The sequence below is a fragment of the Oxyura jamaicensis genome, chromosome Z, assembly GCF_011077185.1.
Source record: "Oxyura jamaicensis isolate SHBP4307 breed ruddy duck chromosome Z, BPBGC_Ojam_1.0, whole genome shotgun sequence".
NCBI classification, from domain to species: Eukaryota; Metazoa; Chordata; class Aves; order Anseriformes; family Anatidae; genus Oxyura; species Oxyura jamaicensis.
This window is the reverse complement of record NC_048926.1, coordinates 26,056,669-26,067,653: the sequence shown is the minus strand read 5'-3', so window position 1 is coordinate 26,067,653 and position 10,985 is coordinate 26,056,669. Positions and strand designations below refer to the sequence as shown.

Sequence of the window (10,985 nt, the reverse complement as noted above, 5' to 3'; positions counted from 1 at the left end):
TTTTTTCCTTTTTTTTTTTTTTTTTTTTTTTTTGTGTTACTCTATCATCTGGCGTTTTCCTGGTTTTATTAATAAGATCTGACAGACTGTCATAGAAGCAGCATTCAAATGCAAAAATAAATAACTAATTTTATTTATTTATTTTAATATAGATATGCTGTACTTAGCTATAGTCTTGACTTCATATTGAGTGACAACTACTCAGCACCTTTTAGATTAATGTACTAAAAATGCCTTCTGGAACACCAGGTGTTCCAGAACTTGTGACTGGAACTCCGTCCTCTTTGCACTTGCATAACAAATTGAAAAATACAATTCAGTGAATCAAGGAGAATTTATTTGGAGTTTAGCCAAATACAGCATTAGGACTTGTGAAAAAGCAACGCAGGATCTTCATCATTGTCCCAGGTCAGATGAACTTCTTAGGAATCTGCATTATAAAAACTGCCAACACCTGAAATGTTATGCTAAATGCATACTACAGATTAACTTTTTCTGCTAGTATGCGCAGAGGTTTGAAATACTAAGTGGCCTGTAGAACTAAAATACTACATTTTAGGGAGAGAGGTGTACTCAAAGAAGAAAGTCTAACATGATAATAGGAATGTAATCTTAAAATAGTGTTAGAGATTTTCAAACATCATAATCACATACCTAAGGGATTATAAGGCTTTTATTCAGTCTAACTCCTGAATGCTTAAACGGACAGCTTTTTCCTAGTGTAGGCTTTGACTTAAGCTTACTTTTTCTCTACTCCATGAGAACTTATTTCAGTTCTCCAGCTCATTTCCCTCTCCCCCAAAATTATCAGATCATATTTATTCAGCAAAACAAAAAAAAAAAAAAAAAAGAATAAGGTAAAGATTTACCAATTCTTTGTCAGACTGAAAATAAAATATTTTTGAGAGTTTCACTAAAATTGATATTGAGAATGCTTGGTAGATACTCTTAGCAAAGTAAGTCTCCTACTATTTTAATGAAGATCAAGTAGCTCCTATTTCAAATAGCTCCTATTCAAGGTTAGACTTTGAAAGATACCATGAACAACAGTCAAGAGATTTAACAGTCAAGATATTTCTAGACATAAAAGAATAAATTAGAAGCAAATTTCTCCTATTCTCAATGTGTTTTCCCTATTTCTCAATGTGAATTTCTACTGTGGGGGGAAGCCTTTTTTCCTTAAAAAATAATTTAAAAGTACTTAATTCTTTTAACATTCAAAATATGCCACAGAATCCATTTACTTTTTAATACAGATGAAGGTTAGATAGATGCTAAAAATTATTCTCACAATCCGTTATCAGCCTGTTATGGCATAGGCTAAGGGTAGCAATTTGTTAAAATACACAGTTATTTTTTTAAATACTCTGAGAGTAGTAATGGATCAATACTGAAGACTGGTAGACTGAAGAGAAGGAATTTTCCCACTGCTTGGATATGAGTGAGTCATCATTACATATCTTTGCTACAAACAATTTATTGCTCCACTCTTCCTCTTCTTCAAACTTAATTAACTAATCTGATAACAAGAACAGGAAATTAAAATTTTGTTTCAAAGTTTAAAAGCATTTGGACATTGGATGGTATAGTACAGCATATTTTATTCCAATTCTCTCAGACTGTGAGGACGAAGAGTCATTTTGAATGGCAAACATGTTTTGTTAGAGTAGTAAACCACTAGAAATTGTAATACTGTGTTGTTAATGGAAGCATCATGGGGGCCATGAAAATATGTTTCTTGCTTCAGCCTGAGCAGATCAAGAGCTTCTCCTTTTCTGTTTTTAAATCATTTTTTTCATTTTGAAAATAAAAGATAGATTGTATTTTGTAATGTGCTGCCCTTTGCAAAAATAATAAACACCTAAGTGTCTATAACTGAGGGGAATATCTAGGTCATTATAATGAACAATACATAAACTGCAGTTCAAAATTTTCACAAGTATAATATCATTTCTTTCCAAGGCACCACAGTAACTACAGTGACAAGATCCAAACTGGGATTTGCTTCATAATACAATTGAAAATAGCTCTGCTCCGCTTCTAAGTGCAACTTCTCAGATCCAGAAAGACTTCCAGAACCTGTCATGGAAGTTCTCTACAATTCCAGAATTTTGCAATGGTATTTGAATCCTTGCAATCTGCTCACCAACAGACTCCTATGGTGGAAAATAGTTCAGAGGAGACAGGCACAGTGATGTGCTCATGAAGCTCAGGAAAGTAACCCTGTTACAAGGAGTAACCACAGCTATTATAAAGAAACCTGAACATATCTTAGCAGCGGGGAGGACTGAGGGTGGCGCCTTTTTTTTTTTTTTTTTTTTTTTTTCCCTTCTTTTTCTTTTATTTTTATGAATGGCTGTATCAGCTTAATGGATCAACTGGTTGTTTAAGCGGCCTTAGTTTAGAAGAAGTGGGAATGTACTCCACCTGTGCTGGTCTGATGAGTGTGGGGGAAGCACAGAGGATGCTCAACCTTATACTGAGTATAAACACTGAGCAAACATTAAAATAACTGAAGAGCTTGAGCTGGCTTTAACCCACATCTTCCTCCCCAGTGACCTGGGGATAGCCAGTGTCATGACAGGGAGCATAGGTACCAGTAACAGAAATCACATTTGTATTTTGATCTAACCATATATTACTATTTATATATTGCACTTGAGTTATGATTTCATTATATTGCTGTATCACTCTGCTAAATCAATACTCTGTGTAACATCTAGTATCTTCAGGTGAGTGGGCACCTGAACACTACAGCTTTCTGCTGTGGAATATCTAAGAGAACCTTATCAGAGACTACTGGACACTTGACTGTAGCCATGGAATGATCTTCGGCTGTGCAAATTGTGGACTGCTTAATAGTCACCTTTCGCTAATTCTACCACAAAACGTAACCAATACTGCCACCCTCACTTTAATCATATTCCTTGCTTTACAGCTTAATACACAACAAAAAGACAACACACATCTTCAGAAGATGTATACAACTCACATCTTCAGAAGATGTATTTAGTTTTTTGTCATTGCTATTTCTATTATGAAAGTACAAAATAAACATATTTCAGTGTCTGGATTGTCCTTTGCTACACTAGTAAATTCCTGCTATCAGAATTATATAGCCACAACCAATATTTACTCCAATGAAGACAATTAGCACCAGGTTTACATATCACTTCAAAACTACTTAGAGTCTATCTGTAAAATCATCTACCATTTTATACTCCACAAGCCTCTAAAACGTAGAGAAAAATCTGTCCTCAAGGTTCCAAAAAGAGTGAACAGAAAAATGTAGATAAGTATTTTTATGATAAAGTGACAGACTTTTTAGCAACAGAAATTAAAGTTCTTCCTGATTTTGAAAGTTAAGAAATTAAAGAAATAACACAGAAATGATTAAGTATTTCTTTTGAAGTTAAATTAACAAAAGTTCCTCAAGCCAAATACTTGTGACAGAAACAAATAATATATAACCAGAAATATCACTGTTAGTAATGCATCACAAGACATTAAGTTTACTCATCCCTGAATGCCAAGTAATAAAGTAAAATTAGAATAGAGTGGCTGAACTAAAAGAACAAGAATGACATTCACATAGTGACATGAGTAGTGATTCCACAAAGCCCTTTTCAGCTAACATTTCAAAACAATCTTACTTTAAATACTAATTTACCCATCACAGCAGTGCATGTATTAGCAAAAACAGTTGTGACCTGACAAACTATGAAGAAAGGGCACCCTGTTCTGCATTATTACACCACCTATGTTAAATGTTTATTTTAACCTATATGCCACAGTTTGGAACGCTGAGAACTGTCACTACATCAATACTGTCACCTGAAATCTATGACAATGAGAACCCTTCAGTGAGTATAATATCCTCCTAAATTTCTTCTTGTGCAAAATATACAAGAGTTCTGTATTCTTTTAAAACAGAAACCATAAGAAACTTAAACTTAAAAAGCTGTATTGTTGCTCTTGTAAGCTTAACCCATAGCTTTGCAGGTATTACCTGGGCATCATCTGTTACACTTGGAAATTGGCCACCTGCTCTCAGGTCGGAGACAGGTTCTGACCACTTCGGGAAACACTATTCAAACTTTGGAGTCACTACAGCAAAATGAAGCAGCTCTTCGTATTCATCCTGTCACAAAGTGATGACAAGCAATTATAAAGCTAAAATTACATTCCTAAAAAATGGGTATATGTAGGAAGAAGTAAAAATGGGCTTAGGCAATTTTTTGTATTTTCCTAGTAGGGTGAAAACTAAGATTTCTCTTAAAGGTGCAAAAGTGAGCTGTTTTCCATTTAGAATTGAGCTATACCAGTTATAATAATTTATTTTCCTCTTGCTTCATTTTCTGCAACACATTGTTTACAATTAAACACAAATAACGTGTTTAGTAATATGCAACTATGTAAATAGTTATAAGATTTTGTTAGATGCCAATCTAGCAAAAAAAAAAAGAACCTTAAATATGAACAAAAAGATTCTAAAGAGTTCCAGATCATGTAAGCTATTAATCACCTGATGCTATTTTTGAGCGCTGCTATTACTGCAGAAGATTTTTTTTTAAAAAAGTATGTATTTTTAGAGCAATGACAAAGATACTACTGAGCAGTCAGTCACATTCCACATTCTGTAACATTATAATTGGCTTTACAATCTCTTTGACAGCAATCATCAAAAGATACCTGGTTATCCAGTATTTTATTAGTAGCATTAAGTATTTTGCATTTGGCTTAATTGTAAAATCCATTCCCAGCAATGTCATTAATTAAACATTGGAAAAAAATGCCAATTCAAAATTATATAGAATATAATACTATATAATAGAATAAGAAATTACATATTATGCAGAAGACATTAGAACATTCTTTAGACTGCATGACCAAAGAGCAACTTAAAACTAATTCTTCGCCAATTCAACAGACAAAGATGGTAACATCAGATGTGAAAGTTGTTCATTTTGAATCACCAAATTTAAACACTAGCTCAGTCTATCTTACTATAGTCATTCTGAGCAAAATAAAGAAATCAAGTTAAGGCAGGAGATTTATCTAGTCTTTCAAGTTCTAGTGTATCAAGTTCTAAAACTTAATAAAACTCAAGTAATACTCTATGTACACAAATATGCTCTATGCACCAGCACAAAATTTCAATAGGCAGCAGCCAGTGAAAAATTTGAAAATAAACTCGTGAATTACAATATTAAAACACTGATGAAATGAACTTGAACGCAAATATAAAACACAGTATTCCAATTGTAACCTGAAACTTGAAAGAACAAAATCAGTCCTGCAGACTGCAATTAGACTGATATAAGACAAAAAAATGGTCAGCTATATGATCTCTGTGTTCTTATTTTAGAATAGCATAATCTTTCCCACAGAATGTACTTTACAGTTAGAAAAGCTCCACCTTGCACAATTATTTTTATACATGGTTCTGTGAGCCATTTCATTTGTGTTGAGTTACAGGAGCCACTCATAGCCTATGTTATGTGTTTATCTGCTTTGCATTCATATAAAGCCAGTTTTGCAAATATATTTGGGTAAAGATAAAAGTAGTATTTAAAATTCACAGAAACATCTAAAAACACGTCATCCAACTGAAATTAGGCAGCTGCTGAGATTTACTGTAATAATCACATCTTCAGCAAACCCAGATCCTTTTCAAATCCAGTTCTCTGCAGTAAGAGTACTGCATGTGAAAATTAAATGATTGACAGACTAGAAATGTACTCAGTAGCAAAGTGGCCATTCAATGATACCACCCTGCTTTATCATTCCCTGCAAGGTAAAATTAGAGCCTCTCAGACAACCCCATTATGTAAGAAAATTCTGGTCTTTCAGAATTTGTTGCAAAATGACTTTATCCTGTTTTCCAATTACAAAAGTCATTGGAAACACATACGAATTATGACTGATGAGTACAGATTAAGAAAACTTATTTATGAGATATGACCAGAAACAGAGAAGTATATGAACTACAGATATGAATTACCCACAAAGAGGTAGTTTAAAAGGGACCAAGTCAGGAAGAAAAAATAATTTAATGATGCTTCAGCTGTATGTGCCCATTCCACCAGGTGACAGAATTAGAGATACATTTATACAAGGCAACAAGCAGAACTTCGTATTGCCAAAATTAACCATTTTTGGACAGAACACTATCTAATGAAAAAAATCCACAAAGTACTCAAATAGTAATAACCAGCTATTAAAATATTAAGGATGAAAAGTTACTGCTTTCAAGAGGATAGGATGGCTTTTATCCAGTATCTTTGCATCCTCTGAAAAGAATATTGGGCCCAGAAAAACACACCCCTCTACATATTACAGCTCTGGCATATTTTGACATTATATGCAGGAAACAAATGAACATATATTTCCTTCCATCATGTAATAAATCTCATGTAGCTACACTTCATCCCTCAGAAATACTGGGTTTATACCCTACTTTGTCAAATTTATGCCTCTTGTTAAAACTTAGCATCTAACAACTGATACTAGAAAGAAGATAAGAAAGCTACATTATTTTACTTGTAATGATCATTGATTAGTCTCTTAAGGTTAAATGTGAGTTTTTACATAAATTGATATTTCTTGGGAAATGCACAAAGGAATCCAATTGAATATATTTTAATCTTGCATTTTACTTTTGTCTAATTCACTGCGTTCACTAGCATTTATTTTACTGTCCAACTAAAGCATAATAAAGATGAAAGTTTTGTTAGATTTCCTCATAAACAGTGAACCAGATGAGGTTGCTTCTTTCCTACCTGAAGATCTGAAGAAATAGAACTTCCCCGAACTGAGTCTTTTGGTAAAATTGGACTTGTGCTTTTCTCCTCATCTGATGACATCCTGCACAAAGTTAGCCCATAAAACAGTAGAAGCTCAACTTCACTTTTTAATTCCAAGGTGTTTACTGCATGTTCACCAAGCTTTTTCACAGAAACACAGATTCTACTGCAGCAACTACCCCCCCCCCCAGTGTGCATTGCTGGGGTAACCTGAATGTGTCCTTACCACATGCACTGCACGAGCACAGACTGGAAGCTATTTAATTGCCTTATCCAAACCATACTCAAAAGCATTAAAAGACTTCCACTGACTCTGAGTCCATTTTATTGACTAAATAGAACAATGGAAAACCCAAAAGCAACAAGTCAGTCAATGTAGAATATCAGAAAATTGTTATGAGTTTAATACCTAATGCTTCACGTTATACAAAATAGAATTTTACATTAAATATATTGGTAACTAAAATATGCTGATAGAGAAAAAACTAAAACTGGCATATAAAGAATGAGAAAAGACTTAACTTACATACAGTCCTGTGTCAATTCTTAGTTATACTGTTTGGAGCTTACTACCTTGCTTCAGTACAAAATTCCTATAGAGTTCCACAGCAATGTCTATGTTCTACTGTGATTTTCTCCCACAGTCCAAGCTGAGATGATGCCCTGACCATTTCAGTTCAGTACCTTGAAGCCTTCTCTTACTGGTCAACATCAGTCTCCCTCCACCTTTTCAATTCTGCTTCAGTTGTGACCTTGTACGCCCAGGAGGGAGGACAGACAGGTATTGGAAGAACAGGTAGTGCCTTAGGTTCAGGTAACACCAACTATTCTAGCAATATCTAATCAATATAGTGAAGTATTCTTTGGGGATATGGGAAGCAGATCATTTTGTAGAAATGTTAAGGAATTTAAGGACATTCTGAAAGATCTACTTATCTTTTAGTCTAATGCATCCTTGACAATAACCTCTTATGAAGAACTGAAGCTCTTGTGAGAAAAGTTGATAGAATATGGGGAGTAAGAACTCCAAAGGACATGGTGGGGGTGGAAGGAAATGAAAGGAATTACAGAATTGAATTGGAACTCACTATTAAGCAAAGGGAATTCATTAGTGAACAAATGGCATGGTAGTATAGTTGCCTGGTAAACGTGAAAAGCAATCACCTGACATATTTCAACAGAGTTGTCAGCAGAGTATGCATGGGAAGAACACCACCATAAATAATAAGAGGAACAGGGTACTTGTACAGTATAGCTAACAACTATGCAAGTTTAAAATTATTGTTAAAGAGACCTTTAGAACTGTCAATTATAATATTCTCAGTTGTTTTCTAAACAGATGCATTTTCTGACAGAAATGTTATTCTTAAATTGCTAGTTGTACTGTCATTAAATTGATGGGAAATACCCTCCTTAAGCAATGTTATCACATTTCAAAACATCAAAAAGAAAATAAAAGCAATAAACTCAGCTCTCTATATGGGAATACAGATGCAAGTTGTCTCAGTTCTTTGAGTTACTCTAGAAACCAATTCTTCCTGCACCATGGATAAGCATCTACAACTTTCAGAATGGTAATTTAGTTTCTGTGCTGAGACAGATCTTAAAAGTGATTTAAAGACAATTTTAAATAATGAGATTTCCTATAGCCCAAGGTTCAAAAAAATGATTAAAATCTCTCTACTTACTACTGAGCCCCTACTATAAGCACCATATTTTTAAGTACAAAAATATTACATTTCAAAGTTTTTAAAAATACTTTTATTGCTGTATAGTGGTGTATAGATGATAAGAAATACTAGCTTCCTTTCTCATTTTCATTGTTGTCTCTTCTGTTTAACTTTCATCCTTCCTCTCTCCTACAAATTATTCACTATCTGTTTCTTTGGTTTTGGCCACCCTACCTTTTCAAATAAGTTTATACTAGCACCATCCCCATCCTGCCTGCTTTTTCTTTAGTCCATAAATTCCTCTAATAGCCCAAAAATATTATTTGATAATCCTAAAAAGTCAGCTTCAACTCCATTTGCTTTACAACTCACGCTGTTTCTCAAATTGTGGGTCCCAAGTACTCCTAAAGTCCCAGAGGTATTCAAATGTGTGCACATATGTGCATGGTGGAGGGCATTAGGGAAGATCACAAAGGACCAATTAGCTACCTAGCACTGATAGGAATTAGAATCGTTTAACAAATTACAAATACTGTTAAATGGATTGAGAAGAGACCAGAACTGATCTACCATCAGTCTTTCTAAGAAACAGGAGGCCAACTAAGTTTCACATGAACACCGATGAATCTAATGAAGCAGGAAAAAGGGTCGCTCTTTGGTCACTTCTGAAAAGTTTGTTCATTAATTTAATACCACTGTTCTGACTTTTATTTTCAGCCTTCTGAGGTTGTACCCTTAACTCTCAGTCTAGCATATATAGTTCTCTGCATATCACAGAAACTATGCTCGTTCGTGGTCTTCCAAAACTCATTTGGTTCCTTTGACACAAATAATGCTTACCTTCCCATTCCATGCCTCCATGCTCTACAAACTTAAAACTACAGCTTATCTATTTGATGCCACCTTATGAGAGTCACTATCAACTCAAGCTCAGTGCTTGACTTCCCTTACTATCCCTTTTCTTTATTCCAGTGGGCTAGTCCTCCACTGTGTCCATCAGGTCTCCAGCTTGACTGCCTTTACTGACTTGAATATCACTTCAGATTCTCACTACCAGTTCTCCGCTTAAATTTTCAGCTTTCCTCACAACATTTGTTTTCCCTATCTGTACTTCCAATATTCCTGCCTACAGTCCAAACTTTCATTTTGATTATTGCAACATTCCTGTACAAATCCCAGTAAACTCAGAATTCTAGAAATCTGCTTAGATATAGAGGAACAGATCAGATTACTATGAGAGCATAAATACACTTGTTTTAAGCTGATGTTTGCAGGTGTCATCGTCACTTCGTGTCAAGAGTAAGTTATCTGCTTTGACCTGGTTGAGACAATACTGGACAAGTTTCAAAACCAGATATCTGTCAAGGGGTATTAGGTAAGAGACCAATAAAATGATTTGCTGAGATGTAAATCACTAGATGGGTGGCTACTAGTGAGAGGAGCACCTTCGTGCTTACTGTGTTCTCATTTTCCCCGAGCATTTGCCAGCACATCTGTATGTAACTTTATTAAAGCAAGATTGCTGTTAACAGTGCTAACTTCTTCCAAACCACACATACTTAACTAAAATGCGAAGGCAGCTACTTTTAGGAACAGGACACAGTTTTAAAGGTCTCTGGTCTGGATCACCATGGCTGTTTTTACCATTAAATTTGAATTGCTCGAGCTGCGCTTGGAACTTTTGGGTTTGTTTTTTGACAAAACGCGTTGCTTTTCAAATAATTCAACGCTGCACTCAGATCAGGGGGCTCCACCCCGGGTGCGGGCTCTGCTCCTCACAGGGCCCCTTTCAACTTACAAGCACGAAGCAGCACCGCTCCAGCCCGCGTTCTCAAGCCGCTCTGCAGCCTCACCTGACGCCTGCACAGGCTATAGTGGGGCGACACCGCAGTGCCGCTGTGTCAGCCAGCGACAACAAGGCCAAACCGCGGGACGCCGCGCACAGACCCGAGAGTCACACGGGTGGGCAGCCAAGAGAGAGTACGGCTTCGTACATGAGCTGATTTTTACATTTTTCCCCTAAAAGCAGAGCCCCTAAGGCAGCTAGGCCAACCACCCGGCGGCGCAGCCCTCCCTCTCCCCTCTCACCTGCAGGCAACTGTCTGAGCCGGCCGTTGGACGCGACGGTTTCAAACTACCGGAGCGGAAGAAGAAGCGCCCCTCCGATTGGCTCAGCCCGCGTATGCAAAGCACTCTCTGATTGGGCAGCTTGGTGGGAAACGGCCAATTAGACGGCGCCTCGATCCCCGCCCCTCGCTGCCTGTCAGGGGCTGCCGCGCACTGATTGGCCGGCGGCGCTCCCGGGGCTGCTGCGCGGGACGTGGGCGGCCGTTAGTGGCGGGGCGGGCGGCCGTTGGGGGCTGTGGGCGGCCGTTGGGAGGGGAGGGGGCGGTGCTGAGGGGGCTGCGGGAGGGGGCGGCGGGAGCGCGCGGTGTGGTAGCGTTATGGGGGACAGGGATGCTCGGAGAGGGGCGGGTGGAGAGTTGCTGCTGAAAGATATTTCTGTGCG

At 36.9% G+C, this 10,985-nt stretch overlaps 1 protein-coding gene across 4 annotated transcripts in view; it reads right to left on the bottom strand.

Annotated features, from left to right (window-relative positions):
* The window catches only part of POC5 (POC5 centriolar protein), a 23,702-nt gene extending 13,013 nt beyond the window's left edge, over positions 1-10,689 (bottom strand). For all 4 annotated transcript variants that reach the window (XM_035310375.1, XM_035310377.1, XM_035310376.1 and 1 more), the window contains exon 1: positions 10,565-10,689. The gene's annotated coding sequence lies outside the window, so the exon portion shown is untranslated. The remainder of the gene's footprint in view (positions 1-10,564) is intronic.
* Positions 10,690-10,985: the final 296 nt, after the last annotated feature.